Source organism: Solenopsis invicta, chromosome 11, assembly GCF_016802725.1.
Source record: "Solenopsis invicta isolate M01_SB chromosome 11, UNIL_Sinv_3.0, whole genome shotgun sequence".
Classification (NCBI taxonomy): Eukaryota; Metazoa; Arthropoda; class Insecta; order Hymenoptera; family Formicidae; genus Solenopsis; species Solenopsis invicta.
Genome location: NC_052674.1, coordinates 8021572 through 8044178, shown reverse-complemented (window position 1 = coordinate 8044178; position 22607 = coordinate 8021572). Strand labels below are relative to the sequence as shown.

General features: G+C 35.8%; 1 protein-coding gene across 1 annotated transcript in view; it reads right to left on the bottom strand.

Moving 5' to 3' along the window:
* LOC105205498 (dipeptidase 1) overlaps window positions 1-22607 on the bottom strand; it is a 98761-nt gene that overhangs the window by 7338 nt on the left and 68816 nt on the right. The window lies entirely within an intron of this gene.

The following is a 22607-nucleotide window of genomic DNA, read 5'->3' as shown; positions in this document are numbered from 1 at the left end:
TCGTGTAATGAAGATAGACCGAAAGGGAAACAACACGAAGTAACAACAGTCGTGTATACAGTACGCCTGTTGTTTCCGCACCTTTGAAGCCGATGACCTCAGAAATGACTAGTATTTTCTCGAAAGAGATGTGTGGCTTTGACAGAGATTATAAATTATTAAGACCTGCTCATCCAAGCGATGTTGGTGGACGTTTGCCTGTCGCCGAGATTTGAAATTCACGGAAACGAAACAGTGAATTATTTCTCGAGCTAGGCATCAAAGGTATCGCTGCTCACTTTCCAAGGTTCTCTCCTTTGCCAGCAAGGCAGCTTGCAAATATGGAGGAAAATCGTACACGATGGCCGGGGTTTAATCTTCGCCGCGAATAATCTGTAGTAGGGCGTACCATGGTACTTTCCCATACGTTATATGATTATATGAAAGAGTCATGTAGATGAAGCATATCCCTTTGTTCCCTGCATTATTCTGTTTACGAGATTGTTGAGCGAAGGAGGAAATACGTTCGCCCGCCAGCGTAAATTCCTTGGAAGAGTGATTGATGGGTTTTTTTTCTTCTCAACGATGATTGATTATGGATAAAGCTTATTTATCATGCATCATTTACATCAAGGATTTGCATTTTTAATTCGCCGCGCAAGTATTATAACACTCATTTCTGATGAAATAGTCATTTAACTGAATGAAATCCGTCAATCTTTAACGAAAATAAACATAAGCTCCTTTGCTCATCTCTGCTTTTATATTTTTGGGTTTTACGCGACAAGATCGAATGACGGGCTCGAATCAAAGGCACATGTATAAAAGGTTCAATCGTACCGGAAAATATCCGCTGCGAGAGCCGGGAGATTCGTGTACAAGAGGGATTAGCTCAGCTCGGTGCTACAAACCATGTACAAAAGAACGAGAATTACTTGAGTGCTGAGCAATGTCGTTTAACTGTATCCACTGCCCGACCAAACGACGACCCGCACTACTCGTTGACCGCGGGAATGCGGTCTGTTCATACTCGGCTGGCCATACACGTCGCTTTCTGCACCGGCTGAGCTCTGAGAGAGCCTCGGCGTTGTTTGAACTTCCGGCGGTCTTACGGAAATATTTGCGTGAAGCTAACTTTAGTTGGCAATAATCATTACGGAATTTGTGATTCATCACACCATATTTTCATAGTATTTTGCGACGTTCGTATATATATATATATATATATGTTGGGTTTCATTTCAATTAAGCGCAGACAATTTTCAAAAATAATAATACAATGTCTCGCAAAAAATTAAAATTAAATTTTCATTGTTGTTTTATAGAAAACTTCAACATCTACATAGATTGAAAAGTTACACGTGCAAATTAGAGAGAAATAATTTATTACGAAGAAAACATGTTTCAATTTTTTTTTATTAAAAATGTTTTTCTTACGAAAAGATAGTTTCAGAATTTTAGTTTTGCTATGATACATAACTTCGTTTACAAATCAATCGAGTGTCCATATAAAAAAATAATATAATGTGCGTATCAAAATAAAGTAAGTTAAAATAGAGTAGGCCAAAATAAGATATAAATTTACTATGACCTACCGCCTGATGATTAATGAACAGAAAATGATTTAGTGACATGTGAACGATATTGTTGAAATCCTACACCGCCGCCGCGCTGGTCCAAACGACGATTATACGATCGTTCGCTTCTATAGACGACTGATATTGAACCGAATCTATTCAGTCGCGTTGCTGAATAGTAACGTTACATTCGTCGCACGTGTCACGCTTAGCTTTCACATTAACTACGAGTCGATATTGCTTTCATCCGTCTTTGAAATAAATTTCCATAATCTCGCGTACGATCTGTATTCTACGAAAAATAATTCATATAAGTAATTTCATTCGGCCATCACTGTTTAGATTAAAATCTCAATTAGCGTATGTTTCAAAGTACAGTAGTCAAGATTAAAAATATAATAAAATATAGATTTTTAGAACTATTTAAATCATTAAAAAAAATTTAGATTATTTTATTTCTTCTAGAAGTGTATGTTTTATTTTTATAATAATGTAGAAGCATTTAAAAAGATGAAAATATATGATTGATACAAATGCAATATCGCATGGCTCACTGGCACAGCAATTCAAGAGGAAGTACCATCATCGAAATTTCGCAGTACTTGCTACAATTGCTTTCAGAAACTAGAAAAAACATCTTGTGCATGTGAGTAGTTTGCAATCTATCGTTAATTTCCTTGAGTATGGAAGCGGAAGTGCAGAAGAAAGTTTGGAAAAGATGCAGAAGTAGCGGAGAAAGACTTGAATTGGCTTGCATCCAAATGTCAACTGTAATAAAGGACCATATTAAAAGAGTATGGTCGAGGCGAGCCATCCGTTGAATATGCTGAGTGGATGCGTGCATTGATGTTTTCAAAGATTTAATCTATGAAGTTATTTACTAGGTCGAGCGGTATCGTTTATTTCTGTGGCGTCACAAATCGCTGAATATTGCTTAAAGAAAGTAGTATTTTATTATTTTAAATGAATTGTGTCATTTTGATATTATGTGTCGGGAATATTCTTGGAAAAAAAAAAATACTGATAAATTATTTTAATAAACTGATTATTATTTCAGTAACTGACATTTCATCAGTTAATTGTTTATTGAAACATTTTTTCTCAAGCGCAGAGAAATAGAATACAGAATAGAGATAAATACGCCTATTTTAGATAAGTATGTCTATTAACTAATTTCACAGAGTTGAATAATTACTTAATTATTTCTACTCGATTAGTATTTTGATAGGAAAAATTGTTTTAAAAATTCGCTTTACCGCACACGTTTCGCTATTTCGTATGAATGGATAATCGGATCCTATCTGGCCCACCGAATGAGGGGCCGCAAAGGATTAAATTGGGTGGTCGATTCGATATTCCGTGCTCGTAGGTGGAGCCGCGATATTGCTCGTTTCATAATTAACGCGTCAATTTGGCGATCGACACCGTTTGGCCATAAAAAAGCGACGTGCCGTAGTCGATTTAAGTCGCGACCCGAATTCTAATAGCCTCTCTCTGGCGTAAAAGTCTCTGTTCTCTCCAATGCACACTCGTGTCCACGCATGAATTTCTTGGAACAATTGCCGTAACGTACGATATGATATTGAGAATGTGGTTCAGTTTACGCGAGTAGTATCCGTGTACAACGTCGTAGAACGTCGTACGTTATGAACGGGGAACGTCGTTACATTCGTTATTCAAGTGCTTCAACTACATGGGCGAGCTTCAAAAGGGGTCATGCGAGGCAAACTGGGTTTCGCGGCACTTTTAAGTTTCACCGGGAATATCCTGCGAGCAAGCGAGTGAGGGAGAGAAGCGAGGGAAAAATTACTTTGTAGCTTCGCTTCCCCGGGGACATCGTAACGTTTGAAATTGCACGGCGGCGGCGCACGAGTTCTCTCTCTCTCTCTCTCTCTCTTTCTCTGTGTCTCTGTTTCTCCTTTTATTTCTTTGCTCCCCTCCCTCACTGTAGGTGAACTCAAAAAAATTCTAAAAAAACAATCGGAGACTCTCGATCTTCCCACAAGCAGCTTCGCTGGAACCATTTCGCCGGGACTCGCTGCTGGAAAGAAAAATTACTTCGAGATGTTCTTCCAAAGACGTCGTTCCGCCCGAACGGCGGCATGCATTTTAACGCGTTGAGAATTTATACGGCACGGAAGAAACGAAAATTTGCAAAATTTCTGCCATATGTCTCCCTTATAGAATTATGTATTACGTTTATGCGAAGCTAGGTTCCATTTAGCGAAAGTATTTTTAAAAATACACGCCTTTTATACGCGCGATGCGTACAGCAACGCACGAGACGTATGTACATTAAATAACGAGTATCTCGGTAACGGTTTGCAGAGATCTTTTTCTTCTGGATGTTATTTGATTTTTTTTTCAGATTTTTCAATCACGATCTTTTAGATAGAGCGGGTGCATGTAAGTGGAAATTCAGGGGCAAATGCGCGAACACAAGGCAAGTGAATCGGAAATTCCACGGTCGCAATTCATGTTACGTGACTGAGCGCAATATTTCATGGAAATTTCTCTAGGGATAGGAGCGAGGTGAAGATGGCGGCCAATGGTCAGAGAAATCATTCGTATGCTCTTGGAGTGTTGCGAATCTCGGCAGAGAACGTCAGCGATTAGGTGTAAAAATTTTGTCAAGTACATGAAGCGATGAAAGTTCACCTTTAAAAGTTGTCGTTATCATATAGTCATCGCAGGAAGGAATTTCACTCTGTGTAGACACATAATTTCTTTATTAATAAATATTTAACGCTTATTAATATTTGTACTCAACCATTTATTTAATTTAATTTACCATGAGTACTCAATTCATTACTATCGCATATAAATTAGCGGATTTTTATCAACTTTACATTCTAATTCTACTGTTGTTTAATTATGAAAATTTGATATTTTAATTCAAATATATTTATATGACAATTTAAATAAATAAAAAGTTATGCGATGTCTTTTATATGCAGGCTCTGCTAGCCTTGTTACACTGTCAAAAATGCCGCCGGTGCATATTTTAGAGCACGACGCATCCTCGTCACAGTTGCAATTTTTCGACGCGTCCGAGCGAACGTAGCCAGCGTGATTTGCGACGGTCAGACATTACACATGTAAGCAAGGTGTGTCAGTGGCAATATTCACGTCAAAACTGCAACACTTGTCACGAGGATACGTCACGCTGATCTGTCACGCGGATGTTTTATGATTCCGATATGATAGAAAAATGTCAGTTTGGATGCAACCCCGCGAATAAATTACTCGACCATGCGCCCGTGATAATACGACGAAATCGGTGAGTGGATTTACGCGACTAACGGCGTGTATTTTCGTAGGAGGAGAGGAGAGGAGGAGAGAGAGGGACGATCTTTAGCTCCCTGGGAAAAAAGCGGATGCGATTTTCGCGCTACTCCTGTCGCCGAGGAAAATCGACGACCGGCGCAAATGGATGGGGTTCAGGCGCAATCCGGAAAAGCATCGGCCGCAGAAGCTACCGTGAAGCGCGATAGTCCTGCCGAGGAAACATCGAAACAAAAGGATGGAGGAATCCGCGTTCGCACGGAACTTCCCTTTATTCCGCTCCGCTTCCCTTTTTCACCTTCTTTTGCCGTGACGTGTTTTGATTCCCGGGTATGTGCGCCGAATTGCAGCTTCCTAGATTGCGGCGTTCGTAATCGATACGGCCGCTTCGGCGGACACTCTCTCCTCGACTCCGTAAATATTTCTCGTGCACTTCCGAGTTGGCGCAGTGCGCTCGTGTTTAAGTTAATTTTGCAGATCGCTCGTGTGATACGGAGTAAATTATGTATGAGACTTTCACATGCTGGAGATAGGAATCTGGCATGCAGGCAAAGAGATTTGGGGTAACTCTGGATATGACCCAGAAACAGACCAGAAACGTTATGAGAGCTTTTAATTTAAAAATCTCTCTTACTATTGTATTTTGTCATTTTTCGCATAACATTTACATTACCATACATATGAAGAAAATGTGTTATATTTATCATCAGTATAAATAATAACAATATGATACTTATTACTTAATATTATTAACTATAAATTATCTTATAATCTGCTTAAAGAAGAAATAAGAGATAAAATTGTATTAAATAATTCAACAAATTTTAATAATGTAATAACAAATAAATATAGTTCTATTTATTGCTAAAACATTTGTACTGTAATCTAAATTGAAAGATTCTTTAATTAAGGTTCTTTGCAAGTGCGATTAATTGTAATATTTGGATAAAATACCAGATCGCTGTATACCACAACTAATACAAAGCTTTTGAGCTAAATAATTCTGTCTAATTAGGTAGTTCATTGTTCATACCTGTATAGTAATTTTATATTATTGAAGGGTAGCCAGATATCAGCTTTTTACGAGAGATAATTTTTCGTAACTCGTGGAATATAACGCGATAGGCAAAGAGTGAAGTGACTAGAAGAGTGGGACACATGACTGAGAAACTGAAGGTAAAAAAAAAAGATAAAAGTGTCGCAAACTTCTCAGTCTCGAACCCGGGAACTTTGTTATTTCCCTGGCAGAGGATTCATACGTAGCGAGAACAGCGGGGGGTGCAAAGGGTGCAATTTGTGTGTGGGTGTAAAAGATGGTGGGCGCGACGTAGAAAAGGATCAGGCATTGGGGGCAAGATGGCTCAATGCGAGAACTTCGAGCATGAAACTTCGAGATTGGAAATATTTCGCGTTGCTATTTCTCCATTGTAGAGCTCGAACTCACGTTTTGCGTTCAATGGCTTCGTAAGAAACCGCGTAAATCAACAGATTGAAACTTTTTCGCTGATTGCGAGTATTGTTCGTTCCTTTCGTAATTTTCATGTATTACTTCGACATTGAAACACATATGTATAGCAATACCGTAGTTTTACGTTTAACAATTCCCTTGATTTTAATTAAAATACATTTTTATTGCAATGCAATAATTTAGTAACTATAGAAAAAATTTAATATTGATAACATTCTTTGATATATGTATGAAACGGTAAATGTTTCATTCGAAACAAGTACTTTTTCTTCAATATTAGTAAAACCTTTTGCTTAGATTATATTTTTATATTATTAGCGATATTTTTAATGTAAGTACAGTTCGCGCGCCTAAATACACATTTATTCATTTATTCTTAAATGCAAAAAAGAAATTTTAAATAAATAAAATATCCGCACTCGTAGAGATAGAAAGAGAAATACACACACACACACAGCAATTCTACTGCATTTTTTATGATATAATTAAACTAACAAAAGTTCACAGGAACTTCCACAATGAGGAATGTTAACAGCCTTACCTCACGGTTCAATATAGTCATGCGGTTACCGTGGGTTCGTCGGTGCAGGTTTTTTCTTTTGGCTGCGTCCTGCCGTAAGCTCCGGTTTAAACTAATCTCACTGCGTTTTACTGCGTGCTGCCACGCGCGATATGCACGCACAAAAGCATGATCATAAAAAGACGTAATCGTAAAAACTCCTTTCTCTTTGCTTCTCTTCTCTTTCTCTTTCTATCTAATTCCACCGCCTCCTCTCATATATATATATATATATATATATATATATAACATATATATATATATATATATATATATATATATATATATATAACACGTTCCTCGTGTTTTCTTTGCCTCGCGTCTCATGTGCACCTGCGCAATTTCTTCTTTTTTTGGTAATCCGATCTCATCTGCCGCTGCTAATTAGTCGGCTAACAAGTGTCTGCAGTTCGTTCATGGTCGGGACTGCATTACGTAGCGTAGATACGTACGTACGTACGTATGTTAACCGAACGATCGTTATAAACCCTATAGCGCTGGCTTTAATCGCTTCCCAGTCAAACGGTTACCAAATTACGACCACAAATTTATTCTCGTTTCGAAACGGTCGGTCGTTTCCATCCGATTTTTCTCCGTCCATTCTAGCAATCAGCAGCAACAGTCGATAATCGAACCTGTTTCGGCGCATTCACGTACGTTAATTATAATATTTTTAACGTTGCTCTGCTTGACATGAATAATAATTTGCTTTTTACACGTGATTGACTGGAAATTGACGTTAATTAAAACAAATCCACATTATGCGCGAGTATTGCGCATTGAAAGTAGATTAGAATGCGGTTTATTGACAGGAAGTCGATCTATTTTCCATAACGCGCGATGGCGGGCGCACACATACAAACACATTTCGCCGAGTTCTTTCAAATACGGTAGAATAAAATCTCTTTGTGTATTTTTGCGTGACGTCAAACGAGCTTTCGACTACACGCATGTTTCTTCGAACCGTTTTTTTTACCGATAAAAAACATCAAAATTCAAATCTGCTATCCACAACGATCGAATTCAATTTGCGTAGTGATACAGTTCCGTAATCAATATTCATACGGGCGCGATAAAATTCCGACTAAAAATGTCGATACAGCGTAGGTACTCTTTTACTTGAAATTCGCAAAAAAAATGCACGTTCTGATAGCGTGGCAAAATTCGCACGCAGAACGTTAATTCTGTGATACAACACTCGCTTGATATTTAACACTATTATGTCGCAGGAAGGGTAACGGATTGACGGCCTCGCAAACCACTTTGATACGGTACCGGAGTTGTGCGCGAGTTTCGAATCGATGGTGGTAAACCGCATCTTCGACGCACGAATCGCGCGATCTAAAGTTCGTCGAACGCCTGAGGTCTAAAGGGAACTTGATTTCCGATAAATTTGTGGCATACAGTAGAGACCAGGCAAAACAAGTGCGATACAATCCTTTCGGCAAACTTGCGTCGATCGATCGTTATTCGCATCGCTGGCGCTAAATGACGCTAAGCAAATCGCCTAAAGTTCGTCAATCTGAAAAGTTGTTAACCCAAAATTTATCAGACATTTATGGTAGTGATAAAACTGAAATATATTCAATGTATCAATTTTATCACTGCCATAAATATCTAGAATAATTGATAAAAACAATTCTATGTAACAAAGGCAATTTTGCTTTACATAGTCAGAAACTCTTCATTTTATTAAATGTTTTATCAAGCCATTATATTAAAGATAAAAGTGGACATATTTTTATGAACGTCAATAATATTTAAAAACGGAGATAGTAATATTTCTTTTCAATAATCTCGTTAGTTATTTAAATTTTCGCCCACGTTCGACCATATTTTAACCCACATGAGTAAATATTGCTCGAAAGATAAAACCGATCGAATTGACGTATATTGATATAAACAGAATTTTTAGTTTCACAGTCTTTTTTAAGGGTCTACGCGGAAACGTCTAACTCCACAAATGCCACGCGCATGAAGTACGAGGAACATGCTTCTTCGCGGCTAAAACGCCAAAACACAAAAATGTTTTGCTTACGAGAACAGTCGATTGCACTCGTGTAACGACTTTCTACAGTCGGATAGATTGAAATGTGAAAATAGCGCTGAGCTTTGTGTAGGCAAACAGGAAAACAAACCAACCGGGTATCGGAAAAGCATACGGTGCTTTCAAACGTGAAATATTGTTGCATGGATTCGCTCAGCACGAATTTGTGCACCCAATTTTAGTACTACTACTACCGGGGGATAGTTACCGAAAAGAAAAGAAGAATATTATTATTTTTATCGATTCATTTTATATTGGGATAGAAAGTTATTTATAGCGGCAGAGCAGCTTGGTAGCAAATCTCTCGTGATGCAGGTGTTCACCAAAAAATTCATATAGAAAAATTATCAAAGATTTATTTATATATTCATTTTATGTTCTTTCAATAAAAATATTTTATTGACAATTACATATAGCTACTCTGTACTGTGAGTTTAAATGTTTCATATATATGTCAGTTGATTAATAATATTTTAATCCTATCGATATCCCTCCTTCTTGTTATTTAGTAACTTTTAAAATATTTTGCCTTGTTTTTTTGTATTTCTCTGTATTTCCAATATCTAAGTTATTTATTTATAATCTAGCGATATATAATAGTATAACCGTGAATAGTTACAAAAATAACAGCACCAGTATTTTCAAGATATTCGTATAGAAACAACTGTTGTTCTTTTGTTACGCGTTAACGTAACAAATTTCGCTTATTGATATCAGAAAGCTGTATGCATTGTCAAGTATAACTCAATATTATCCGCACCGCAGGATATGCCGCAGCATTCGAGTAGTAGCTGCAAGGCCAGATACTCGTGGCGAAGTTATGCGCAGCATTTGCCCGCGAGGACATAACTCCGTGCGCAAAGTTGGCAGAGAACAGCGTTGGCGTCCCTTCCACGCTGGAATAACAAACCACCCATGTTACAACTGGGAAGCACCAGAGATAGATACTGAATTCGATTTAAGTCAAGCCTGTTAATTATTTACTTTCGTAAGAATTTTTAATTCGCGTACAGACAAAAGATTGCGAAATATACGGATAATGAATTATTTTTAGATATTTCTTATAAAAAAATTATTGAAAATTATTCAAAACAATATCCTTAAATTTTTTTAAATTTCATCTCTTATTACAAATTAATAATATAATAATAAATCGACAACGAGCGAGGAAAATGTAGATTTTTGTATAAATATAGTTCATATGTATGCATTTCTATATAAATAGATTTTATATTTCATTTTTATTTTATTGAAAAATAATTTTTCAATCACTTTTTATAAACGATATATTCAAATTCCATTTTTATGCCTTGTTAAAAATTATAAGAATACGGAAAGTTAGGAACAAATTTCTTAAATTCTTGAAGAAACGCTGTGTGATTATGAAGACATTAATGTTTTTTTTTGTTTTGCACAAAAATATTTTCTTTGACAGGAGATACGAGCATATTTCATGTTCCAGACCCACAATATTGCAGGAGATACATTGAAATATACGTTCATTTCGTAAATTCGAAGTCTCACTTCGCATAGAGCGTCTTCAAATTCTGAGCACGTGAAATACATCTGACGTAGAAAGAGACTATTCGTACAGGATTTGCCTGAATATTACGTCTATGCCTTAGCTTGCACCGCATGTACGTGCCCTCATACACGACGTCGAGCAGTCGAGCTTTACTGAAAATTGGTGAAAGTGCACGTGATAGATGTTGGGTTATATGTAATATTCTTAATGTCACAAAATTTTGAAAAAATTGATTTAATCAAAAAATTTAAATTTATAACTTTTTTTTCAATAAATATGCTAGAACTGGTAAATTATCAGTTTTCAGCAAAAATGTAACAATTAATAACAACTATAAAAAGTTGTTTTTTTTACTACAAAAATTCATGATTTCTTACAAATTACTCGTTAATTTGTAGCAAGAATTTAGTTCCAATTGCAAATAAGTTTATTAATTTTTTAGAAAAAAAAAAAAATAAATAGAGTTAAATTAAATAAACCTAATGTATTTATATACATTCTAATTACAATGAAATACTTAAATAATTTAAAGATTAAAGCATATAACATTTATTTAGAACAAATTTTATGAATATAATTTTATGAAAAGAGTTTTTACGTAAAATCTGAAACAACTATAAAGAAATCAATGCGCTTGATGTACATATATTGATGTAAAATTTTGCATCACATAGTGAAAAGATTAACAACTCAATCTTCATTCATATTACAAAGCGATGATGTAGTCGCAATTTGTGATTACACGTAATAAGCGAGAATTTCATATAAAAAATTACGTGCAACTCGAATTATCGATTAGGAGTTCGTGATATTGCATTCATGATTCGAACAGTTCGCAGAAAATTCATTGCGGACAGATTCAATAATCCAACTTGCGAAGAAGGATGTAATTAAACGCCTTTTAATCCGTCTATTCATTTATCCACAGAATTGCGCGATATGCAAAATTAGTAGTCGCTTGATCTCATCGTGCCTGATCAAATGACCAGATTGCCGATCTTCATTCGTTATCTTCCTTTCGACTCGTCAAAAAGAAATGCTGAACCGAACGCACAAGCGTTCGTTGTAACTTTCACATTCCACCAGCAAACAATATTACGTAAATGAAACAAACGAATCTTATGTAGGCACACAATTCGAACTACCGATTGCAAATCGATAGTTAAAAGAAAAAAAAAGCGTAGTTTGTTACTCGGAACGAGAAATAATGACGCACGTGTAACTCGTTTATTGGAAATTCTTACATTGCAGAGGTAAAAGTTTGTTCTCCCGTATTTCTTTTTCTGCTGACCATTGTTAGGTGAGGTACATATGGCATGCTTCTCGCTGCTGTAACAACCGTTTTTAATGAACCGTACTTGTAATCCTTGCGGCAACGATAGAAACACAATAGAAGGGACTGGATGCGATGCAATCTAGTGAGTTCAATGCGCCGTTTTTGCAATCGTATTGTATTATATTTACTGCATTATTTGCACAAAGTTTGAACGTGTTGTAGATAATTATAAAAATAAAATTTAAACTTGCCCTATTTTATCGTAATGACAGCAGTAGCTTCAGTTAGATAACATAGTTAATAAAGAAAAATTTAATTCCAAGTTTTTATGGAGTTCTCATTAATCAAGTAATTTATTCCATATTACGTAGCTCATTAACGTTATTTTAAGAAGATTTTAACGTTACTTCAGCGGAACAAGAGGAAATCTTAGAAAGTCCAATTCTTAAGATTCTTTCGTAATAACATGCAAAGGATATTATAAAATAGAACTGTGTAAATAATAATGCAATAACTAAAAGAGTGTTTTTACGAGATAAATAATATCGCAAAATTATTATTGATATATAAGCATTTATAAAAAAATTATTTTTACTGTAAAATTAGTTTTTATGTATAAGTAATTTTTATATATATAATTAAAAAAAAATACAAATCGCTTCTTTCTTTCTCTATCTGTTTGCCTTTATTTATTTATTTATTTATTTATCTCTTTCAATTCTGATTGGAAAATTTAATATTTAGAGACATCTTCTTCTATTGTAAAAAATTTGTTAATATTCCGTTTGTAAATTAATGATTTCTACTGCTCTCAGGACAACTCTTCCACGACAATTATCCACGAAATCACTTGTCAACTAGGGACATACCGCCGAAGTGTCGCTCATTATCGGGACTGTTCTTTTCATCACTAAAGCCTGATCTACAATATGCTTTTTGCTTCCTATTTCTTGCTTTTTGCCTCTTGCTTTCTTGTCTCTTCGCGCACTGTTTTACCGACAATCGTGTTTTTTGTCACGTGTTTCTTGTCTTTTCTGAAGTTCGTCAAATTTTATCTCGGACAACAAAGACAAAGAAACATGTTGGTTAGGTTAAATACGACCACGGTATCGTGGTGAATCGAACATAGTCTGATAAAAAATATGTCTGATAAAGAAAATAAAGCTGAGATACAAGTAAACGAAGCATTTGGCGAATTGTTTGCTAATTTTGTGCAGAAAAATCTTTGCCTTTTGTGCATGACGATGTCTCTCGGCTTCGTGTGACAAAAATACACAAAGCAAGGAAACAAAAAGCAAAAAGGACAAGACAAAACGCAAAGAGCACATTGTAGATCAGGCTTAAAACGTACGTGGCGTTTCACGGGGCTGTTGACCACTTTCAGCCATTCGGCGCACGCCATCGTCTCTAATTACACATCGCTCTTGTCGAGTACTTCTCATTATCGAGCACAACATAGTCTCACCGCGTCTCCCTGGAAGTATTCCGCAGTTACGGTGAATCGATTTTCTTCCGCGTTCCAGGCTTTGCTCGGGCCGAATTAAGTGCCAGCACTTAATTATTTAATAGCCGGCGGCAAAATGCGATCGAGAAGGGAATCGGGAACGTGACGATTAACAGCTGCCGTGCCGAGCCTCGCGAATCGTGCGCTTATGATAATGAAGCCCGGGTATCTGCGATAATGGCATTTTCGAGTTCCTGCGTGTCTGAAAGCGATTTGGCGAGACGGAAGAAAATCGTTTTTACGAAAAATTCTCTACTGATAGATTAAAAACACAAGAATTTAATATTTTCGAACTCTAAAATTGAAAAATGATTGAAAATAGTTTCGAAATTTGCAGATGAAACAATTCTGAAATCCTGAATAAAATAGAATAAAGTTTTCTGAGTTTGCTTGTGTTTTTTTTTATACTTAAATGTTTAAAAAAAATGGAATGTATTCGTCACATACAATTCAAAATTCAAATATTATTGCTCGAGTATTTTATTGTTACGTTTATTGTTAGAGATACCTTTTGCTTTTATAAACTCGCAAATTTTTTTTTAAATTGATTTTGCTTTTAACACTGCGGAACGTTTAAAAACAATCTATTTTTTTAAATATACGTTGTCATGTGATATTTAATTGCATTGCAAATAGTTGTTTATTTAAATAATGTGATTGTAAAGAGATTTTTGTATTTTGGATAATAACACATTTGAATTCTTTCTATTTCGTTATGTTCATAAGTTATTAAAGAATTTATGGAGATTTGTCAAGGTACGTAAATTATCAGGTTTACAGCACCCTGGAGGATTCTGTATAACATGATCACAGGGTACAACGGAAACACCTTAAAGTGTCCGCCCTAATAATAATTCCGCGAGAAAAACTGAGTGGAAGAAAAGGGGAAACATTTCGCGAAAGTTAGACACTCGTAACAAGGATGTGAAAAAACGGCTGAGGGAAGAGTGGGTTGGAGAGGAAGGTTAGTGAGAAGGAAGAGGAGCCACGAAACTTTTAAACGGGTCAGGAGGTCTTGTTCAAAAAGTCGTTCGCGAAAGCTACGCCCGCAAGCGTGATATCGCAAGAAAACTCCCCTTTCCACCCCTCCCGGTCACTCAGATAAAAAAAGGTCTGCGGAAACTTCAATAACCCATGCCATGCCGGCGTTTCCCAATATTTAAACAACGTTCCCGTCGCCGCGATATTGTCTCGCATGAATGGACACCTCGCAGGAATTGATGTCGCTGTAATAGCTTTCTTGTTCCACGACCGGGTTCGAAATCAGTCTCAATCTCGTCGACGATGTCACATTTTTTCTACATGCATCTTTTCACGTCTCGCCGGTTACATTATATAGCCGCCCGAGATAGGAAGTATCGATCGCTATTTTAATACTGTCGCTTAGATTGTATCAGAAATATTGCGACTTTTCCTGCAAACGCCAAACAATCATGTTCACTAGATTTACTTCTAGCTTATTAAAATTTTACAAACATGTAGCAAAAAATAACTTGTGTTTGTAATACGTTGGATCAGTTAATCATTATTTAAAATAACATTTATTTTTTCTTCATCGCATCGTCGAAAGTATTATAAGTCTTCTGCGGATTTTCTGACGAAGCTCGTTGAAAGGAGACTCGAAGTTTTAAAGAAGTATCGGACCTCGTCCCTGCTTATTATAAAGTTTCTTCAGAAGTACGAGAAAAAGAATAAAAATTGATACATGGTTTTAAATCATTCGCATATATAATACATAAATTTATTCTACTTTTCCGAAAAGAAAAGCGCAAGTCTTCTTTCTTTTTTATTCAATTAGTTTCTATGTAATTTTTAAATGCTCCTAAATAATATTTAATTAATTTGTAAATGAAACTTTGAGAAATTATTATATAAGGTACTTGCAATAATAAAAATACGATTAATGTTATATCTATCAATATCAAATAATTAAATTTCTCAAATTGAAAGATAGCGTAAACCCAGTCATGTGAGAAGTTTAATATTGCAAGAATACCCGAGAGTCACGTTTCTCTTTGTTTGCGAGAAAGGCGAAAGTGCGAGCAGCTATCGCGATACATGTAATACACGAATGTATTAGTATATCGAAATACTAACCGATGAATCGATTGCATTCCTGGTAAACCAAATTATAAATTGTGTCGAGTACATCGGTAACAGTATTCGACAACTTTGTTACGAAGTTTTACCCAAGAGTCTTTCTTTAGATACATACACCGCATATACATACATATATTCTTGACACGTACATTCTGGTTTCCATTATTTGCCGACGACTTTTCTGAAATTCTCAATCCCGATTCTGATTTACAATTCTTCGTTTTTCGTCTAGTGCCACACAGTCGTCATACATATTTAATCGATTCGTGACCGTTCGCTGGATAAAATTGTTCTTTCCCGTCTTGCTCTTGCTGCTACATTGAGGCTGGTTATAAGAGACCAAGAGACGTCCCTTTACTTCGCCTTTATGTCCCCTCCTGAGAATGAGCGTGGGCGAGAATCGCGCGGTATACCTTCAATTCGTAATCAAGCTGAAGTTCAGCTTCCATACTCGCGACGATGCTTTCTTCGGGATGAAAGGCACCATGTCTCTTGTGCAAGATAGAAAGTTCAGGACAGACGTCTCGTCTGAACCAGAAGATTCTCGCTCTACTACTTCCACGGTTATTGTGGAACGGGTAAGAGAAGTGTGAGGCTTAAGGTTTACATGACACGGCATTGTTATTTGATCCAAGTTTGTGCGAGCGAAATAATAGGAACAGAAATCAAAGTGTCAATATGTTTTCTTAATATAATTTGTTAAACTTCATAATGCATATGGATTGTATATAAATACATTATGTAAAAATGAACAAATTGTTAAAATGCTTATTCTTGTAAAAAAATTATGATCATACAATTGTTAAAAGCACATTCAGAAGAGAAATACAATTTTAATTGTAAAAATAAAAAAATCAAGTTTTAAAATATTCTTCAATTTACTTCTTGAAACAGTTAAAAATTTTCATACAAGAATATTATATGTTGATTTAAACATTTATTGTTACTTAAAATTGAAAATGACAAGATTTTTTAAAGCTTAAAATTTTGGAGATTGGATTTTAGTATTCAAGGTTTACAAAACGTTAAGTATTTTAATGCCAAGCGCTGTATTATATTTTGAAATAATATTAGAATATTTAATAGTATTAAAACCTGGCAATATTAAAAATCTTACTAATCACTCGAATGCCATTGGGTTTTAATTTTTTAGAAATCTAATTAAAGTTTAAAGAACTGACAATGCTAATGAACCAAACAAGACTGTCATTAATATCTTATAACGAATCTTCGGCAGACGCGTTTTCTTTACTAACACTTTACGTACAGCATGTTACCTACAAAATATATAAGGTGAAGAAAAGTATCATTTATCAGGTAGAGTACGTCGATTTAAGCGTCCGGTTTAACAGCGCAGTTTTGTATCGCGCTCTCAGGAATAGGAGGACGTAGGTAATCCTTTTTAGTGCGCTTCTCTCTGTGCTAAGTATCGAGATCCTTTAAAAGAAGCACTTTTTTTCCTCTGGCTGCACCACTTGGAAAAAATAATTCTCTTAAAGATCAGCCACTTCCATAAATCTCGACGTATACCCGCGCATACTCTCTCAAATTTTAATGAAAAGCAAGAAAGATTGAGTGTTAATAAAAAAAGAAAACAAATAACGATGAGCAAAAATGCAGGCAATGTAAATTTAATAATATTTACAACCATTTTGCATGAAATTTTATTTGCTATTTATTATCTACTAAAATTGAATAATTGATTACATTAGAAATAATAATAATAAATTCTAACAAAGTTAAATCATGATATACAATATGTAATAGATTAATTGTAAGAATAATTATTAATCAATTAACAAAATGAAATATAATTGGTTTAATGGATTAAAGATAAATTAAGCCGCCGTCATGCGAAGATTGGAATTCTATAATACCAGATTAATAATGACAATTCTAAGCAAAATTACAAAAAGAATAGTAACAAATGAATCAATGAAAATTTAGCCTTTCATAATTGAGGAATAAAAATGTGTAATCTAATTTTTCTTTTAATATTATCAGTTTCTTCGGGCTAGCAATTCGCCATTTCACAATTCAAGAGAAATATATGCATACTAACACAACTGTGCACACATTGCAAGTATGTGGTGCGATCATAGATCATACTTGTCAATATCTAAGTAGACGGTCTAACTAGCCTTGCCTAAGTTGTGCGAAACGCGGAATACAATTTAGGTGATATCGCCTGCCGAGGATGCGAATGCAGAAATCAGCTTTATGCGGTAGTTTACATTCCGGGTCTAGATATGCACGGTATACGCATACAAAGATACAAACAGCCCTACCATTAGCGGGTTTACGTGGGTCGCCACTGTATAGTTACGGGGTAATGGAATGCATGGCTGGTGTATATCGGTGGTTTCGAGATGGGTAATCGAAAACCAGCCAGCCTCTGCTCTCGTAACGCGAGAGTGGTTGAGTACAACTGCCGGAAGATCGTGCCAAAACACCGGCTTAACAAGACGATCACGCGTAACGGAAAGTGTCAGAGGTTAGTCGGTACCCAAATTTTTATGTAATACATGTAATGGATTTATGTTAATTTTTGGATTTCTTAATCAATTTTACAAAAGCTCGCACGACAGAGGAATATTGATGATTGCTACTAAAAAGAATTAGCTTCAAAATTAAAAAAAAAAAAAAAAAATGTGATCAAAAGTATTCCAAAAATATTGTGTATAAAAAGTGAACAGTACAAGATCTGTTTTTATTAATTAAAAAAATTTGTTCGTTGTCATGTCGTAACTCTTATACTCCATTTATCTTTCTGTCTCCTACAGAATGTATCTTCTATAAGACTGCTACAATGCGATTATGCGTCGCATACAGTTTACCTTAATGCATTTGCCTATATTGCCCAGTAGCGGGAGACAACATCTGCATAACTGCGGGTGCGATATTAGTATTAAATCTCGGTGTGCCGGAGAGGGAGGGAGAAAGGGGTTGAGAAACATTGCTCGCAATTAGATCGAGACGTTATACGACCGTCGGTCCGGTGCAATCTGCAGTTTGCAACTTCGGCCAAGTCGTTGGAAGTCCCTGCCTTCCTGTTACCGTCTGTGCGCACGGTGGTCTCGGTTTACGCTACATGGAGGTACGCAAACCATGGGGGACGCCGCTGTGTTTGCTCGTAAACCTCGCGTACACGCTTGGAAACATTCGATGGACAGACGCGCGCGAGCAGCAAATCCTCTTCGGCAACGAGCTTTCGGTTTCGAACTTGTTCACGACTTCAGTGTTTGTTTCGTCTCATCTGTGCTTTTCGTGATACACGTATTTACGTTTAACGTCACTATCGAGCTTCGAACTTATTCACGATGCAAATATCGGGTAATTCATCTAAAAATGAGTTTTAAAATATCTTGCTTCTGGCGTTCTTTTCGATTGATTTTATTTAACGTTAACAGCAATATGGTATGAGTCATTAATTTTGGTTTATTATTACTAGATTCTTATGACGTTATTTCAGAGAATAAGAATATTTTTAAGATTCTTTTATCTTATTTGAAATCAGTAAAAAAAATCATACTTTTGTAATTGAATGTTTCTACGACTAAAAATCAAGTTTTAAAAAAGAAAAGTTTAATTTGGTGGAATATAATGGCAAATAAATTTATTTCTAAAATATTTTGATGTTCGCAAATATCAAATTTATACTTTCAGTTATTCTAGTTACTCTAGTTATACTCTATTCCAATCTATTAGTTACACTGTAGTTATACTCTATTCCAAACTAATATGTATGATGCATAATACGTATGATGCATATGTAATAAATAAAAAAATTAGAACGTTAATCTCTCTTTACTGCTATAAATATTAATGATGAAAGAATTTAAAAAATAACAAACAGTAGAATGATAGTAATGGAACGAAGCTTCTATTCTTCTGTTATTCGTTGTAGAAGGTCCACTTTTTCTTACCAGAGACAATTTAACATGTTTAATTTTCCCGGGGAATCGCGTTTGATGTTGATGGAAACGATTAGCGGAATTAATGCAAATCTCAGAGGTAAACGTGTCATTTACATGTCTGATTACCTTCAAGTCTCCCACCGGTTACATCATCGTTGCCATATTTGCCCATCGGCGTTGATTGCCGGAGAGGATGTCGTGGTCGCATAATTACGTTCCTAATCATGTTAACGAGAATTTAAGGGACCAAGTCGTAAATCCAGGCCTAGTGCGCGGATTATTTGCGACGACTGAATCCCATGATACATGTAATGTCAAGCAAAATTGGAAATTACTTACAGAGCACAAGTAAGAAGCATAAAGGAACAAGAGGAAAAAAATAAACTGCGCTAATGATGGAATATCATTTCAATATAAAGATGATACACTACTGACTATATAATGCAATAGTTAATAATTAATATATAATTAATACATAAAAAACTCAAGATAAAAATAGAAATTATAATATCATAATAACAATATAATAATCAAAATTTGCGATATATGGGTTATAATAGATTTTACTCGTGTAAATATCGTACGCTTGATTTCGTTGTTCATGTATAAGGTGAATGTACATAATTAATTCAAATGATTGGCATTTAAGTAATTTCTTCAAAAATTTTTGCGAGATTATCTTGATTTAAGTAAACTCATTGAAAATTTTCACGCCGCATTGCAGCTGCGCTGACTTCATCCGCACTGATTATTGCTTTTTCATAAGCGACCGGCAATTCGATTACCTTAGTAATTTACCGTCGAGTAATTAAATTCTGTCGACGACGACGCCCGGTGACGGCGACAACCAGTGTCGCTTACTTAACGAAGGACGCTAGATGGTGGATGCTCGAATTTTGAACAAAGTGACATACACTCAACGTGTCTCGACGGATCATTAAGCTCTTTTTTCACGTGATCGCTTTATGTGTGAAAAAGTGGACATGGATTAACATATTAAATCCATCCATTACGTACGGATGTCCAAGCCAAAATATATCTTGCGAAAAAAAACATCGGGAGCAAATTTGCAATCAGTTTTTTCTAAAATAAATATGCTGACAGTCATTATTTGTCTCAACTTCTCATCCTTCAACGTTCAATTTTTTATTCCAAGTCTGAGAAACGTAATTTCTCCTGAAGTAAAGAAAATGATATTGGCATTAAGTGAAAAACAAAGTTTTCTCCATGCAAGAATTTTATGCATCTCAAGTTTTAGAAATGTAACTGAATAAAGAAACTTTTTCATCAACTAACTTTGTGGGATAATTTTAGTTTTCAGAGCGTGCCAATATTACTAATATTATTTGAAGGCAACGGTTTGCGCTTTTGATGTGCACTTAATGCAATATGTAACTGTTTAATATTGAACTTTGTTAAGCCACTTGATATTATATGTAAACGTAAAACGTATTGGAAATCAAATATTTATGTATTGCATTTATGGATGCTTCCTCACGATACTGTGCGATACTATGAGAATGTAAAGGGAAGCGTAATTTCGATTTTGCATCATATTACGATGCGACAGTAATTTCACCGAAAAATTTAATTTCGCCGAAGTGCTTTGACAGTAACTTCGGATAGCAGGTGGCGCGCCGCGGAACAGGCATTTTTTGATTAATTTTATGAAGACAGGCGGATTCAAGACTACGTCATTCGCAGGTTTAACCTCTCGGAGGAACTTTCGATCGGCCGTTCCCCTGCCGAGTCTAATAAATATTTTCCAAGAGAATTTAGAACGCTCGCCCGACGCCCTCACTCTTCTCGAGCGGGAGCGAGATCGATCGTCGCGTAGCAGGTGCACTCGATAATCGGTCTCGTCGCACTTCACGATGCCAAAGAGTCCCGGCGTTGAGGAACTTAAGCGCTCCAGTCAATTGCTCCGGATGCAATTTGTCGCTTTCGCACTGCTTGGGTGAAGGGCTCGCTTATATACGAATCTTCGTTTACGAGTTTGAGAAGCGTCGCAACCTCCCCTCATATGCCGCAGCGATGCTAAAACTTGGATTAGTTTGCTTTCAGCTCCCGATGTCGGCTGAACTAGTCGCCCACGAAGCGGCAACGGCGGCTCGCGGGTGCCTCATCTCGTGGTGAAGTTGAGCGCCGACGTCGCCCCTGTTTCGCCAACTCAATGTGACTCGTCGTCACCGCGGCTTCTCGGCGCGAATCTTAACACCGACGAGCGCGAACGCAGGAAACTCCGAATGAGATTTGCGATTAATTTGGTCTTACGCTTCTATGGATCTCGGGGGAAGCGAGTGTATGGATTATTGCGCGAAAACGCAGCGGAGAGAAGATTGAAAAATCATAGAAATGAAATAGAACTTTTATATTTGTAAGAAACTTTAATTATAATTGTGAAATCTTTAAATCTCATGCGCCGAATGTTTTATCATTAAATGTGTTTAGTTTCTTGAATTCATAAATATTTTATTAATATTGTATAATATTAAATAGAAATACTTTTAATATCATTTTATACTAATATTTCTTTGATAAAATATTTTAATTTGTATATCTGACTTTTTAATAGCGTTTTACCTAATTTAAAAAAGTCAAAGAAAAATTATACGCGTAGACAGATGGAATATCAAATGGTAAATCCATGAAAAGATATTGCTATTAAAGGTGTACCAGATTTATGTAAAATGTTAGAATCAGAATAGCGTGAAATCAATTTTATAACATAGATTCGATGGAAATCTTATTTCAGCTTCAAGTGATGTGCGAATTTTATGCAGGAGCTCCATGAAGGTTTTCGCTCGCATATTCACGGTTTCTCACGTATATTATTTGCGTGGTCGTAAGTTGCCCGTTTTCTGGTAGTCGACTTGGCCCTGAAGAGAATTCCTTGCCTGCGTTCCGTCCATCACAAACAGCCTTGATTCAATTGGTTCTCGGGATGGACCACTGCACAACGCGCTGGTAGATTTGTCCTTAACAAAGGCTCTTGATTCGACTGTGTTCTACGTTCGACATACCTATGTGCAATACATTTGTCTGTATTCAGTTCGCGTCTCACTGGTAGACGTAACATTGGAAGACCCTAAAGCACTCAACTGTTAGTTTGGGAATAATCGATCCAAAACGCCATTTAATTGGCACATAATACGCTGTAAACGCTGTAATACGCTTTTACACGTTTTAAGTCTTTTCTTTTCAGCATCTTGAATATAAAATTCAATATCGTAATTATTTATAAACACATTTGTTATTGAAATTAATAAATTCATAAATTTAATTTTATTAAAATTGAAAGAGCATTTATATTGTTAGAGGAAAAAAGTGTCTAGCAAACTATACGCTTTTGCTTTTATTTGATAAATTA